General features: G+C 35.1%; 1 long non-coding RNA gene across 2 annotated transcripts; it reads right to left on the bottom strand.

The window, feature by feature from the left end:
- Nucleotides 1-9,389: 9,389 nt before the first annotated feature.
- On the bottom strand, nucleotides 9,390-12,311 carry LOC146922363 (uncharacterized). 2 transcript variants are annotated; one of them, XR_015012423.1, is made up of 6 exons: nucleotides 12,024-12,311; nucleotides 11,091-11,418; nucleotides 10,821-10,919; nucleotides 10,367-10,741; nucleotides 10,118-10,274; nucleotides 9,390-9,699 (listed from the first exon to the last, which is right to left on the bottom strand). It is a non-coding gene; the product is annotated as an uncharacterized LOC146922363 (long non-coding RNA). The 2 variants fall into 2 exon arrangements; XR_015012422.1 differs by having other exon boundaries at nucleotides 11,091-11,267.
- Between the last annotated feature and the right edge of the window lie 4,736 nt (nucleotides 12,312-17,047).

The following is a 17,047-nucleotide window of genomic DNA, read 5'->3' as shown; positions in this document are numbered from 1 at the left end:
TAATCTTGAATCTCGATGAAAAGTATTAAGAACGAGAATAACAACAATATTGAATAAATAAGCTAGAACCATAATTAAAAGATAAATAAATTACATAATAGCTAGGTTGAATACCTCAAAACCACAAGTTAGATGCAGCTACATATGTCTATGATAGCTTTGCAAAGGATAAAAGAAAGATGAAGATTCCATGAAAAGATCCACGATGTCTCAATGAATCCATTATTGAATCTACTCCTAACTACCTTGCTTTGTGTTTCTTTATGGAACTAACTCCTCTCTTACAAAACATAAACTATCTAAGAAAATATATATTACAGAATAGAGTGAAGATGGTATACATATGGTATGGGATGAATTGGAAGAGAGGAGAGCCTTGCTTTTATAGGGCAGAAATTTTGCTAATAGCCTAATTTTCGCTATTAGCGAAATTATTAGGTTACGTGCCTGTCACAATCAATGTCTTCTAGTGCCAGATTTCCCGGAGTGGATGTCAATGTCTTGGCCTAACTAATACGCTATTAGCGTAATATACGCTAATAGCGATGTTCTTCACATTGTTGTGCTTTTTCATGATTTCGCTAATAGCCTAATTTAGGCTAATAGCCACGTTCTTCATAATTTTGCTATTAGCCTAATTTAGGCTAATAGCGCCGTTCTTGTGATCTTTTTGGCAATTCTTTTTCCTTGCTTATAATTTCCTGCATCAAAGGGTAAAGTAAAGCATTTAAAGCATAAATGGCATTAGTGCACATAAATGAAGCTTTTCCATAGATAACTTGCATAACAAGTTACTAAAATGCTTATAGTACTTTTGGGTACTTATCAAACTCTCCCCAACTTGAATGTTTGTTTGTCCTCAAACAAACCATTTAAAAAGGAAATTTACAAGGCTTTGGAAATATTTTTAGTATGGTGCCAAATAGTTCAAAAATAAAATTATCAGGTGGTGATTCATCTGTGATTGCACCGGCAAGCATGAAGTTCTCTAATTAATCCAAGCATAAATATTGAGTGTTAAACAAGTTCTAAGCACAAAATCTTCTAATAAAGTTCAAGTCACAAACATAATTATCTATGAACCACACCTAACACACTTTGAAAGTAAAAAAATGAAAAAGGGTTAGTGTACACACATCCAATAATCAAGCTAACATTCCGATTAAGTTATGTGTCTATCCAAATATCATCTCAAAAAGTACAAAGCATGGATCAAAAGGTCTTTATAAGGTTATAACTTGGTTGGGCTACAAAAGAAATGTCATATGTGGGAAAATTGAAATCAAAAAGTTTGACAAATTCTTTGTAATAACAATTGAAACCGATAATCTTCCCTACAAACTTTTTCAACCTTTGGTGATTACAATCTAAACTATAACCTTGACAACTTATTCTATTTTTGATTTTTTTTTCTTCTTTTTATTTTGTTTTCAAATAAATGTTGCTACTACTAATATATATGTACTTCAATGTTGTCAAGTTAACTCTAAAAATCACCATGATACTTGCCAAAGATTACCTCCCTTTCTCCCTGCAAACTTAAACCAATATCACCCTGTTTGAAAGTTTCCCTATCCTTAGATAAGGGATGTAATACAAGAAGGTTTTTAGGGTTCAACAATGTAAAACATCAAAGTCCTAAAGTGATTCAAACATGAACTGAATTTTTCAAAATTTTGGATAATAAGCATTGTGCTTATGAGTATTGCTAGTTCATGTTTGAGGACTTAATTTGGCTCGTATCGTATTGGGATATCAGGATACTCACTCGTCTCGCGGGAAAGCTTTTTATTGTCAAGTGTTTCAACTCAAGTTTGAAAAAAAATGCCTTGATCCTTTCCATGCTTTCATACAATTTAAAATAATTATTAGATTTAACATAACAAAAACAAGTTAGTCAATGAATATTGGTCTCCAAGATATAGTATATAGATTGAGGCTACCTCACATTTAAGCTAAGTTCTAAGTGGTTCAAGAGTAAATATGTTTATGAGAAGAACTAAAAGAGAAAAATTTGTGCAAAGTACTTGTTCGAAAATTTTTACATGCTTTGGAAAACTAGGAACTAATACCTTGGCTTTGCGCTTTCTCAAAACTTATCACTACCCGTAATTGTTGCTCATTTCTTTGGTTCTTTTGAGCACTTGATCAAAAACATTTATGAGCCATTTTCTTCTTGGAAACACAAGCAAGATTTTTATTCACAACAAGCTAATTTATTTAAACAAAAATAAATATTAGCAAAAGTAATTAAATTAACGTACTAAGAAATTAAATTAACAAACTAAGAAATCAAAACCATACTACTAAAATACTAAAAAAAAACAATAAAATTTAACCAAATCCAAAATAAAAACTAATAATCATAAAATGCATAAAGTCATAAAATACATAAAGTAAAATGAAAATAAAAGCAAAAATGCAGCATAACTAAAAATAGAATGAGCCAAGTCAATGAAATTTTTTTTTCGCCGGCATTTCGCTAATAGCTCGAATTTCGCTATTAGCGAAATTTTCTGAACAAAATTTTTTATTTTGATGTTTTTATGCTTATGACTTGGTCCTACATGCAATTAACAGAAAATAATTGACTTACAAAACTGGGTTGCCTCCCAGCAAGCGTTTGTTTCACGTCATAAACTCGACGCCTTTTTCTTGAAGAAATCATGGATCACTTAATGAATTTGTCGATGTATGTCGAACAACTTCACCATCAAATTAAGGTTCAAAAGGTTCTTCTTTAATCATAAACGGACTGGTCCACCTCAACTTAAGTTCATCCGGAATTAAACTTAAATTTTTGTTTCGCAATCTTGCTTACCATAATAACGTTTAACCTTCTCTTTTCAAGTCATGAATCTTTGAGATCAAATTCTTGCAACAAAAAGATCCACCTCAACAGCTCGAGGCTTTAAATTTCCTTTCGTCAAGACATATTTCATATATGATGATCTATAGAAACAATAACTTTGGAACCTTATTAGATTAAGAACAAAATTTTTCTAATGCAAAATTTTGCATTGGAAAAATTTGTTTTTGTGTTGGTTAAGGATTGCACAAACAAGATAATCACTTGCATCTCATATAAGTTCAAAAGATGGATTTTAATTAGGTACAAGGATTATTTGTGTAGTTACCAACTTTAATCAAAGAAAAAGTATTTAAATATTCTGAATTAAAATTAAAACTTATTTTCTTTGATCAAGATGTTATAAAGGGGCTTGAATATTTTTCAAAAATTGTATAAAACGCCGATCGAAACCGGTATACCCACAAGAAACTCCTCACTCCTTAAAAGGTGTGGAAATTTCTCTATAACATCTATCTTAGCTTGGTTTACCTTGATACCTTTGAAGAAGTTTTATGACCAAAGACAAAATCTTTGGTAACCTTGAAGTGATATTTCTTACCATTGAGCACCAAGTTAATATCTTTTCATTGCATCGGTACGATGTCCAAGCTTTATAACAACAAGTTAAACAAAAATATATACAAGAAAGAATTTTGTGCAAAATTGCTTAAAATGACAAAATTGTTTTGATACTTAAGATAATTACGCCATCCCCGGCACCGGCGCCATTTGAAGGTAGTATTTTCATACGATCAAAAGTAAGTATTTTCGTTTATATCGTCTCCACGGGGATGGTGTATATCTTTAAATATTTCCACAATATTTGTCACGTTAAGGATCTGAATATAATTTGTTTATTTTTACAAAACTATTTTAACTACTTGACATAAAAATAAAATGAGAAGATATAGAGTAATTCCGCTTGAGGTCCAGACATCAACCAAGCGTAACAACTGCAATTCTCTCGATCAATTAACAGTTCTAGCATATTCAACAATATTATCACAATTATTTCTACAACATCCTTCGTGTCCAAAAGTGATATTGTTATTTCCAAGTTATCGTTTAAACATTCGTGCCCCAAAACATTTAAAAGATAACATAATTGATCGTGTCATAAAACGATATAGTTATTTCTAACGTATCTTTTAAACATTCGTGACTAAATCATTTAAAAGATAACAAAGTCGATCGGATAACTTAACCGACGATTTCCCAACCGATTAAATGTACGAAAGCATTAAGTTCTTGATTAAAAGTGATTATCAAAGATTAGTCAAACGCGTCAAGAGTGATAATTTAAGATAGATTGTTATTCTAGTTCCTAGATTCAAGAGTTCATGTCCAAATCATCTTGAATCTCGATGAAAGTATTAAGAACGAGAATAACAACAATATTGAATAAATAAGCTAGAACCATAATTAAAAAGATAAAAAAATTACATAATAGCTAGGTTGAATACCTCAAAACCACAAGTTAGATGCAGCTACATATGTCTATGATAGCTTTTACAAAGGATAAAAGAAAGATGAAGATTCCATGAAAAGATCCACGATGTCTCAATGAATCCATTATTGAATCTACTCCTAACTACCTTGCTTTGTGTTTCTCTATGGAACTAACTCCTCTCTTACAAAACATAAACTATCTAAGAAAATATAAATTACAGAATAGAGTGAAGATGGTATGCATATGGTATGGGATGAATTGGAAGAGAGGAGAGCCTTGCTTTTATAGGGCAGGAAATTTCGCTAATAGACTAATTTTCGCTATTAGCGAAATTATTAGGTTACGTGCCCGTCACAATCAATGTCTTCTAGTGCCGAGATTTCCCGGAGTGGATGTCAATGTCTTGGCCTAACTAATATGCTATTAGCGTAATATACGCTAATAGCGATGTTCTTCACATTGTTGTGCTTTTTCATGATTTCGCTAATAGCCTAATTTAGGCTAATAGCCACGTTCTTCATAATTTCGCTATTAGCCTAATTTAGGCTAATAGCGCCGTTCTTGTGATCTTTTTGGCAATTCTTTTTCCTTGCTTATAATTTCCTGGATCAAAGGGTAAAGTAAAGCATTTAAAGCATAAATGGCATTAGTGCACATAAATGAAGGTTTTCCATAGATAACTTGCATAACAAGTTACTAAAATGCTTATTTTAACACATGAATTATAGTACTTTTGGGTACTTATCATTCGCTTCCACAGTTTGATAATGGTTTATTCATGTTAAGGCGGTGAATTTAGATTAGAAATTAGGGTTACATAAAATTAAGGTTTAAGCCTTGGCTTGATCCGGATTACGTCATTAGACTTATCCAACAATCCCAAGACAAAGAAATCTACTCACTAACGTTCATTGTAGATATGGAGAAGAAGAGGAAGAAGAACATAAAATAAATAACAAGAAAATAAAGATGAACTTTTATTCAAAGAAACAATTGTCACATATTATTTCCAAGAACAAAAGATGAATATTTGTGATGGAGAGCTACTCTATTTATAACTTTACAATTGACTTAAAATTTAAGCAACTATAAGGGCATTCCGGTAAAACTAAAACGGGGTAACTTGGCCTTCAAGCAAAAGCAGATCTGGGAGGTGGCACGGCCGAGCCAAGCTTCGACTTGGGGGAGAGTATTTTTGTCTCCGAATCTTTCGTATTTTTGCTCCAAATCAGCTCCAGACTCATTTCTTTTGCTCCAAGACACCTTCCATCATATATTCGTTCCTGAAATATAAAATATGCAATTGAAGTAAAATAGTTCAAAAAGGAAATAATATTTAAATAAAATAAAACTAAATCTAATTAAAACGAAACTAAATAATGCATAAAAATAGACTAAATAATGACTCATCAAATACTAAGGACCTACTAATCCGAGGGGTCCAATCTCCTTACGTCCACTTGCGGTGCCCATTTAAAGTTAGAGCTATGGACCATGTAATATCCCGCTCGTCGGCTAAAGGAAACTTTATCTGTCAATGTATCGAGAGGACTAATGTTCATGGAAAGCGAGCATGATGGAAAATGTTAAGTACGATGGAAGATATAATTATGTGATATCGATCGGGTATGGACATATGTATCGGTGCCGAGTCGACGCAATTAAGACGAAGGGTATTTTGGGTATTCGCATGCAAGGAGTATTTAAGCATGTTTGGACCCAAAATATTCATTTTCCCTTTCACTTTCTCTCTCTAGGTTTGAGAGAAAGAATTGTTCTCTTCCTTCTCTCTAACCCACGCCCTCTCTCTCCTCTCTAAATCATCCAAACTTCTTCCCAATGTGATCAAGCATGGTTTTGGGTGGATTAGCAAGCAAGGAACAAGTGAAGGAAGAGATTAAAACATGGTTGGTGGGAAAAGTTAAGGATCAAGAATGAAAAGGAAGCTAGGGTTTGATGTTGATGCTTGAGAAGTGCAAGAAACATGTTTAGGTGAGTTCCATAGATAGTTTACCTTCCTTTGGTTGTGTAAATTTATGTTAGAAAGTATTGATTTATGTTAATGAGGGGTTTTAATCCCTAATGTCCCTTTGATCAATTCTTGTTGATTACATGTTAGTTTGCCATGAAATATGTTATTTAAAGTCAATATATGTTGTTGGATGATTATGGTGCATTGCGGGATCGATTTGGACGAGTTTTGGGTCAAAATGGCAAATTTGGTACCACGTACCCGAAGAAACTCGCTATTCGCAAAAATTTCGCTAATAGCGAAATTCTTCGAACAGGGCTACGCCCCAAGGTCGCTAATAGCGACTTTCTCTGTAGTTGCCAACTTGCTTTTGGCTTGTTGGCACAACATAGGGTCGGTGGTGCACTCCGAAGCTTTTCTTTCAACGTTTTACAACTCTATAACCCCAAAACAACATCTAGGAAATGCACATAACATCAAACGATTCTTGAAACGAAAATCATGGCAAACTTAACAAGAAAGGCAAGAGTGACTCAAGAGAGTTTAAGCCGATATTACTCGGGTAGCAATGAATTAATAAAGGGAATGAATGTAGAACCTCGACATAGTTGTTGAGAACAAGCAAGATAGCAAGGATCCCTAAGTATGTCAAGTATAAGTATGAATGCATATGTAAGTAAGACGCGAAGATTATTCTCTTCGCATATGATTAAGAATGACTTAGCAAGTATGTATATGTTTAACTTATGTGAATGACAAGACCATAACTAATATAATGTAGGTGGCATGTCTCTTGCTATCCACTCCGAGAGGGATACAAAGGGGTTCTCATGATGGGAATGGTTCAAGCCGCAAGGGACCCGCACGACACCGAGGGAGTCCGATGTACGTACATCGGTCATGTATGGGATTGTTCTCGGGGTTACTCCACCGAGGTTATCCGTAAAATGAATCAAGATAGTAATTGTTTGTTCAACACTAACCTAATGAATGAACTTATGTACGACCATGCATGTTATGAATATGCTTATGATTATTCAAGAATGTTAAAATGTAAGATTATGTTTATGTACAAGAGCATGAGATGTTATAAGACAAGTACAAGTCATGTATAGGACAAGTAAAGATTATGAAACCGATGACGATCTTAGGTTCCCCCTAATCGTCCGATTTAGGTTCGTGTCATGATTATGTTATGTTTAGGCCTCGATACGTAGAGCGTATTCTTGGTAATGCGGTCCTAGATTCCCCCTCGGCCGCCATGACACGTATAGGGAATGAAGCCTATAACAAGTTAAGATGAGACGATGACGGCCCTAGTATGCACGACCGTCTAGTATGCAAGTCCCCACACACGTATAATCAACCGTCGGGTTGTATTATAGACACGTGGTGACCGTAGGTTTCCCCGAGGGTTACCTATAGCCTAAGTTTTAGGGGAACTCACTGAGACATTATGTCTCATCCCAATCCTTATTTGTTTCGGATAAGCGGGATGATTATGCATGTTCATAGCCGGGTGGATGATACATCAAGGGTTCGTTAGTAGCGCCGCATGATGTTATGGTCATCAAGGATGTATTTTTATGTATGGACGAGATGTATAGTATTTATGTTTATACGAACGTAACTTGTTGTAAATATTATTCATTCGGAAATTTTTATGCCGTATATTTTTAATGTATCCGGTACTAAAATTAACGCACGTGCTAAACTTTCTAGATACGTTTAGTATGGGTGTTACATTTGGTATCGAGCAGTCGATTCAGATCGTGCCATGAGTCATTAAATTACAACTAAAGTAGTGGGACCATTAGGTTCCGGGTAAATGTTTTAATTGTCATTGTTAGTTGAGCCTCGATCAACTCAATTTAGCATTCGACAGTTAGAACGGATGCACGAGAGCTGAATAGGACCCAGGAGGAACGAAGTATGTGATGAAGAGGTACCGAGAAGTAAGAACTCGGAGCAAGTTATAGTAAGAGTTTGAATGTGCCAATGGGTGGCCGGTGAACTAAGCAAGTATAAGTGTGAGTTCTCCCGGGAGTGCAAGGCTACAAGAATAGGAGAAGTCGACATGTGTTGATGGAATTAGTAAGCTCTCGGGGATTGAGATATGAGAACGAAAATAAAGATCTATATGTTCGGTGTGAATAAGGTTCTAACAATGAATGATGAATGAGTTGTGTAATATCCCGCCTCGTCGGTGTCGAAATATTACCGTCGATCGCGCCATAAGATTAATAAAAAAGGAAAGTAAGTTTATGGAGAATATTTTAAGTGATGACGGTTAAATACGAGCTAAGTCTCGTAGTCATATTTAACATGCTTAATGCAAAGGGTATTTTGGTAAATTCACGTCAAGGTAGTATTTAAATGTTTTTTGGGGCCAAATATCTTCATAATGTTTTCTCTTTCTCTCTCTAGGGTTTGAAGTTGGGAACTTCTCTCCCTTCTCTCTCCTTTCCCACGCCCTTCTCTCTTTCTCTCCACCAAAATCTTCCAAATCTTCTTCCTTTCTTGGCATAAGAATTCATCTTGTTTCCTTTTGATCTCTTCTATTTTTAGAAGTGGTATTTTGTTGGTTTCACTACATCTTCTCTCAAGAAAAGAAACAAGGATTAGGGTTTTTGATTGGTAGTGGTTATTATTGAAGGTTTATGCATGAAGTTTCTTTAAGAATGGAGTAGCTCCAATCTCTACAAATATTGGATACTTTTGAAAGGAGTTGTTTGTACTAAGGTTTGGATTAAACTCTCTTTTATCTTTGGTTCTTAAGATATGTCACTACAAAAGTGACATAAGAGTGTTTAATTTGCGGGGGTTTTTTGTAACCGCCGGTATTCAGATCCAAAACCTCCGCAATAAGAGTGTTTAATTTGCGGGAGTTTTTAACCTCCATAGATACATGGATATATTTTTTTTAAATTCCTTTTTTGTTTGTTTTGTGGGAGTTTTTAACCTCCTTTAATACAAAAATGATATAATTGATTTTTGTTACATAATTTTTTTCTTTATTTAATCCATTCTTGTTTTTAATAGCAATTTATTGGTATTGTAAAATTTAAATTTATCAATACACTCAATTCCAAAATAAATATTTAAACTTAATAACGTGTCCAAAATATCCATATATAATATCATATATAATCTAATTTAAATGTGACAATACATAACACAAATTCATAATAATAGCATAAAATATGTCTTCCCCTAAAAGAGATATCATAACAAAACATATAGTCAATATCTCTTTTCAACCTTCTATTCCAAATGAAAACTCAGATAGTTCTACAACCAACCAAGTGTTGTTTGATATTTGATATAAAACCTTTATATTTAATCTAAAAAACATCAGATGTTTCTTCCACCACATGATCCTCTTCCGTTCAAAGGCGAATTAGGCTCATTTGCAACATATTTCTGCTGAAATTATAAAGAAAAAAACACTTCATTAGCTAAAATATTTGATGAAGCTTCCACAAAATTATGGAAAAAGTAAAACAAATACCACACTAGATTGATCGTGATCTAAACCAAACTAAGAAAAGCGTGAAACTAACATAACGGTCATTATTGGCCTACAATTGCATCAGAAGTTCACAACAAGCAAAACATATTCATTTAAACTTGAAATGCAATTTTCATCTATCATTTTGGACGGGTGCTTAACTCTCTTCTCTAGAATCATCCTAAATTAAAAAATAAAATAACAAACTTCATCAGGCTTGACAGAAAAAAACTTAAATCTAAAGCTACTGACATATACAATCCAATAAGTCACCTGATGTATTATTTCGTCAAAGAAAGGAACAAAGATATATGGGATCATAAAAGAACTTACATTTGATGAACCAAAGAAGTTAGCCACTTCACCAGGAATCCTATATATGTTTTGACATATTTTTTCGTATGCTCAAAGTAATATTAGATATAGGCAGAAGCTGAGACTCAATTTCCATCCCAGAAGAGTTCTAGACAAAAACCTTTGCAGTGGAAACCTGTGGCAAGTATGTTCTGAAGTCAGTCATGTAAAAGTATAAATCAATGTCTAAAGACTTCAAAACTTAACCAAATAAATGTGTTTGAATACCATAACTAATGTGTATGTGTTTTGTCTCCATTAGCGCACTCATTGGAGGAAGGGTCCATTAGTGCATCCATTTATGAGATAAGAAGGAAGAACAAAGCATATAAGTTAACATGGTCAGTAAGTTCCAATAATATCTATCAAATTATATAACTTATTATTGATAAAAAAAAATAAGAAATCATATAGGATGAAAAAGGTTAATGTAGTAAAAACAAGTCATTAATGGATTTCTTGCAAAAAGAAAAACAAAAAAGGAGATAAATGAATTCTATGACTAGAGTGCACCTGTTGGAAGCCTGTTACTGTGTTTATCACATGCGAACTTGATATTTGGTTTACCAATAAAGCAAGTGGAGATGCAACCAAGCCTTCTGCCTGCAAATTAAGAAATCGTGGATCACTTCAGTTTACAATTATGAAATCATTAGCTAAAAATAAAATTATTAACGTGCACCTCATCATAGCCTATTGAAATCTGATTTTCATAATCAGCAGTAACATTATTTGGTCCTGATTCATTCCTCCCTTTAAAAAATTCCAATTGCCTTGCTGCCTAAATATCAAGAAGAAAGGAATGAATAATGCACATCCAAGTAAGAATGATATATGAGAGCTCAGAAACATTATATCTGATAGCAACCACTCTTTATTCTCATGTAACCCTATAAAGCTTGGCCTACTTGTAAAATAACCAGTCCAATATGCATTTGGATGAGCAACATACCTGACAAATTGTGTCTTAAAATTCAAATTTGAGCTCTCTAAATTATGTGTGGCAGCTTTGAAGTGAAGGGAAGGGACAGGAATAGGAAGTGAGAGATGCGAGGAGTCACTTCGTCATTGTAAAAATAACTAACTCCCCTGGTATATGGTGTTGATACAATGCATTGACTGGACCATCCTGAGAGAATACCAGTATGGCATGAACAGTGAGTACGAATTTCTACTCAAAACGTTAAAGATGCGAAACAAGTTCTCTAGAAAAATATTTTAGACAACAAACTTCAAACCAGGGCTCCTAATTGACATAGTGAATAAACTTATCCATCTGCCTAAACCAAGAATTAAACTATTATTAGCAACAATAGTAGCATTATCTATAATATATATAATATAATGCATTTTCTAGAAAAATAGAACCATTATCTAGAAAATTTCTAACACAATTGCAAAAATGCCAAACAGTTTAATTAGAACAATAGACATGATAATATTGGTTCAAACATAGCTTTCCAACATAGAAGCGAAAAATAATCCAACACAATAAAGGATGGTATATTGACATTCATTCCACTGTCATCATCAGATTCAATTACTTACATCTAGACTCCAAAAGTTATATTTCAACCATCAAAACATTCATGATTATTGGTGAACCCTAAGACAACAAAGTTCATTACAAAGAATTTCAAGAGTTGAAACTATGTATATGAAGTTTGTTTATGGCTGGTGATAGCTATTGGTGAACCTTAAATTGTCTTAAATTGTAATATTGCAGAAAATATTGGTGAACCCTAAATATTGATTTTTCATCAAAATCAAAAGCATCAAACCCTATAACTATCAATTTCATTGAAACAATTCAAAGACAAAACAATTTCATCAAACCTTAATTCCCAAATAAAAAATTGATTTATGAAAAATAGAATAAAAATACCTCTATGAGGGAGACAGTGATGGAATGGAACGATGAGAGTGACGGAGGGAGAGAGTGAGAGTGGAGCGGTTTGCAACGGCTACAGTAACAGAGGGTTTGACAACGAAGAGAGTGACAGAGGGAGAGAGTGAGTGTTGGAACAGAAGTTCTGGAGAGTGACGGCGGCGAGTGAGACGGCCGTGAGAGTGAGAAAGAGAGGTTCCTGGAGCTGTGAGGGAGAGAGAGTGAGAAGGTTCTGGAGATGGAGAAAGAGATAATGAGAGAAAGAGATTTTGATTTGTTTTCAATGAAGTGAATCAAAGGAGAGGGAAACGAAAATAAAAGTGCGCCACACGTGAAAGGGTAGCGGGATAGGTTAAAAATTAGAAAAATTGCCTTAATTTGTGGGGGTTTGAAACCGTCCAAGATTGAAAAGCATTTGTTACAGCAGAAAGGGGGCGCGTCACTATTTCAACTAATTTGCGGGGGTTTTGAAAACCTCCGCAAAAAACCCGCAAAAAAACCTCCGCAATCCAGCGTGTTTTTTGTAGTGTGTGATATGGAAGCTAGGTTTGGTTGTTGATTAAGAGGCTAAGGTTTTAGTGCTTGAACATGGAAGCTTATGTTGAAGCATGTATCATGGGGTTGTGAATCAAGAAGTTAAGGCCTTGGGTTTGTATTGAAGCTTTGAAGTGAACTTGAAGGCAAGATCAAGAACTAGGGTTTGTTAATGGTAAAGTGGAAGCTAGAGTTTGAATAGGGTATGGTTTCATCTTGATCAAAGAAGAATTATGAAGATAGAAATGGATGGAGTAAAGGAAGCAAGTGGGACAAAAGCTAGGATTTGGACTTGTTGGAGCTTGGGGACTTGTTGATGCTTCAAGAAATTGATAGGTGAGTTCCTTAGATAGTTCCCACCCTTGGGATTATGTGTTTAAGCTTGCAAGAAAACCATATAATTTTGCTAGGGTTTATGTGTAGAAAATTACCCCTTTGTATGCCATGCAACCTTTATACTTGTGAATACTTGTTCAATGGTACTGTTTTACAAGTTCCATATGATTTCTAGTGCTATGATATGTCTTGGGATGTTTTGTATTGAGGTTTTTGGGTCAAAAACACCAATTATGCAGGTCTCGGACTGTCATAACTCGCCACGGCGAGCAAACGGCTTGTCTAGGCGAGCAAAACACCCTCCTGGAGTGTTACTCGCCACCATACTCGCCACGGTGAGTAAGTGAACTCGCAACGGCGAGTGATGGAGCTCGCAATGGCGAGCTAAGGGTCATGTCACCCGGTTTGCTCGTTTCAGCCCCTTTTTAACATGCTTCGGTCCGGTTTCTTCAAGCAATCTTCTACAGTAACAAACCCCTCAATACATGACTCCAAGGCATGGGTTTTTTTATAAATGTTTCTTGAGCATTTAACAAGTATTTGCAACATGTAGACGAACATGGCTTATGAGATTTATAATATGAGTTGCATCGGGTAGCATGTTATTTATAAGCAAGGGCAAGAGCTAGAGCCTCGACATAGTTAGTCGAGAACTAGTATGTTTAGCAATTATCCCTAGAATGTTAAGACGCGAAGTATATTATCTTCGCACATGAAACAAGAATAAGTTAGTAAGCATGTTAGTTGTGGTTTGATTAGATATCTCTCCACCATGTTTATGATGAACAAGTATAAGATTACCGCTACTCGGATCGACTCAAGGGTCCGAAGTAGTAAGCAAGCATGAATAGGTTTAATCTTTCACGATGTTAAGACTAAGATTATAACAACATGACGGTGTTCGTGTCTCTTGTTATCCACGTCGGGGGGATATGGGAGGTTCTCGACCTAAGGGGAACGGTTCAAGGCGCAAGGGACCAGCACGACACCGAGGGAGTCCGATGTACGTACATCGGTCATGTATGGGATTGTACTCGGGGTCACTCCACCGGGACTCTCCGTAAAATGAACCAAGATAATAATTTATGTTCAACGCTAACATAATGAATAATGAACGTAGATGCGAGTATATGTATGATATGACTATGACTATGATCGAGAATGAATTCATGTACGATTATGTTAGGTACAAGTACAAGTTAAGTAAAGAATGTGATGCCGATGACGACCTTAGGTTTCCCTAATCGTCCGGCTTAGGATGGTGTCATGAATATGTTATATGAAGTCCTCGATGCGTTTACCGTATCTTGGCATAGTGGTCTTAGGTTCCCTCGACCGCCATGACATGTATGATAGTAAGCCTATAACAAGTAAGATGAATTATGACGGCCCTAGTATGCACAACCGTCTAAGAATGCAAGTCCACACACACGTATAATCAACCGTCGGGTTGTAAAATAGACACGTGGTGACCGTAGGTTTTCCCCCGTGGTTGCCTATAGCCTAGGATTAGGTGGAACTCACTGAGACATTATGTCTCATCCCAATCCTATTTTTGTTTCGGATTAACGGATCGGATGTCAAGTTAGTTTCCGGATGGATATCTCTTCAAGTGCTCGTTCGTACACGCCGAGGAATGGATATGGATTGCAAGGATACATTTATTGTTTTAGTCTAAAAGTGTTGTATCATTTTATACGAACGTGTATTGATGTATAATATTCATTCGAAGTTTTATTTGTTGTAAATTTTTAATGTATCCAATACTAAATTAACGCTCTTACTTGGACTTTCTAGATATGTCTAGTATGGGTGTTACATTTGGTATCGGAAGCAGTCGATTCGTACCGTGCCTTGGAGTCATTAAGTTACAACTAAGGAAGTGGGACCATTGGGTTCCAGGTAAATGTTTCAATTGTTGATGTTAGTTGAGCCTGATCAACTCAATTTAACATTTGACGGTTAGAACGGATGCTTGAGAGCCTGAATAGGACCCGGGAGGAACGAAGTATATGAAGAAGATGATCTGCGGAGATAGAACTCGAGTAAGTAAAGTAAGAATATAATCGTGCCAAATGGTGGCCGGTGAGCTAAGTTATTCAAGTTTGAATCCTTCGGGAATGCGAGTAATAATAAGATGGAATGTTTCAACGATGTTGAATAAGTTGTTAAAGATACTTCGTATAACGTAAGTGAAGACTTTGGAAATATCGAGTATGGCCGGAAGTTTCGGTAAGAGTCGTTGTTGGAACAAGACTGTGTTATAGAAAGGAAATATATTTCTTGAATGTAAGTACAAGGCTACAAGATAGGGAGAAGTCGACATATGTGGACGGAGTTAGTAGACTCTCGAAGTAGAGTTATGTGAATGAGGTTATGGATTTGTAAGCTCGAGTGGACAAGGTTACAGTGTTTGAAAGTGCGATAAGTTCTAATGTAGCGAGGCAAGTTACTCATAGTAGAAGAAGTTAAAGGTTTAAGTGAAAGCTTATGCCGTCCGGATTAAGGCGTTGATTTTTCGACGAGTCGAGAATGGTATTGAAATAGGTTGATGGTTGCCGTGTATATTTTGTAGAATATTTTACGATGATAGGAATGAATGATATGCATTGGATTACTTGAGAAATAAGAATTTTTATGTGAAGAACGTTTTAGGAAAATTGAGTGAAGGAACTCGCCAATAGTGAACCTGGAGCGAAATTTGAGTTTTTCAAAAATTGTCAATTCGTTCCTAGGATTTATAGTGGCTAATGGGGAGTTGTCTTCACAATCTTATTATGCAACAAAAACCTTTTTATGACATCAAGTAATGAATGCATATTACATCCTAAGATTTTCAAAGGAAAAGGCATGAGCAACTATTAACGAAAATCAATACGGTTAAGGCAACTTTGGAAGTTAATATGTCAAGGGTCAAAGAAGAGTTCGGATCAAAGAATATAGAGGTTCCGGTATATGATTGGACGTGAAGACATGAAATAAGAAGTTAAGGTGGTTAAGAGTTATGTTTGATCACGGGATTCTCGGGTTTTGTGGAGTATTAATTACCCCTCGAATCTATGATTTGCTTAATTAACTTACTAAGGCTCGTTACTAGGACGAATTTAAATTCTTGCAAAGTTGATAAGATTTTAGAAAAGATATACGCATATGGATGATTGGAATTGGTATTCATAAATTTTAAATGGAATTCCGTAGGTATCGGTCGGTTACAATACATGAAAAATAATTTGAACATTTGGAGCAAGATTTGATGACACTATGTGTTATCAACTCGTTCCACGAATTTTATGGTAACGATCGAGACCCAAAATTCAATATTTTATAAATATAATAAAGAAACATCAACACCAATGATCCGTGTGCAAAATTATGAAGTTTTCTTCAATATGAAAATTAACGAGCTATCATTGGTAAGATTAAACAAAGCATAGCATGCGAGAAACGAAGATGCCAAGTAGGATGTTCAAGAAAAGTATGCACGATGTGCAATATGAACGTGCTATGGGAATTGAAAATACGGTAGGTTTATCATGAGATTTTATCTAACAAGGCCTTATGAAGAGCAAGTTGCAGCATGGATGTCACATGAATGGTCATTAGAAGAGTTCGGTAAGATGATAATGCGTAAGGAAGGAATGAGAAGTTTCACTCGTCTCTATGATTTTGAGTATTGGTTAAAGACAACCGGTGGGAATCGGAAGTAGCGCAACAAAAGTAAATTGATTAAGTTGTTAACAGTAAAGAAGCTTCATGAGAGGTATTATGAGACAAGCGAAAAGTTCTCGAAATGTTAAGTAATAAGACTTATACCGTCGGTGATGGATAAGATAAGGAGAAATGAATTATGAGCTAAGCAAGATGAGATTCATACTCACCGATGCCATAAAGGTTAAATGATAACGATACTTGCTAGAACAATGTTAAACCAAGATTTCATAACTTTTAAAAGTTAAGACGGGTATTAAGGGACTTGGAAATGAATTATTCTAAACAACATGATATTTTCATTTTTGAAACCAATGACACACGTCGTAAGTGAGTAAGTTCACTTAAGACGTGCGGACATCCGAATCAACTCGTCGGTGACGAGTTTGGGCGAGATTCAAATCCTTTTCAAAATAAAGAAACTCGTCTGTGGTTTGGCGATA

Source organism: Medicago sativa, chromosome 5 (assembly GCF_051527215.1).
Source record: "Medicago sativa cultivar Bolivia chromosome 5, Bolivia_mono, whole genome shotgun sequence".
In the NCBI taxonomy this organism is placed as follows: Eukaryota; Viridiplantae; Streptophyta; class Magnoliopsida; order Fabales; family Fabaceae; genus Medicago; species Medicago sativa.
This window is presented reverse-complemented; position numbering and strand designations above follow the sequence as displayed.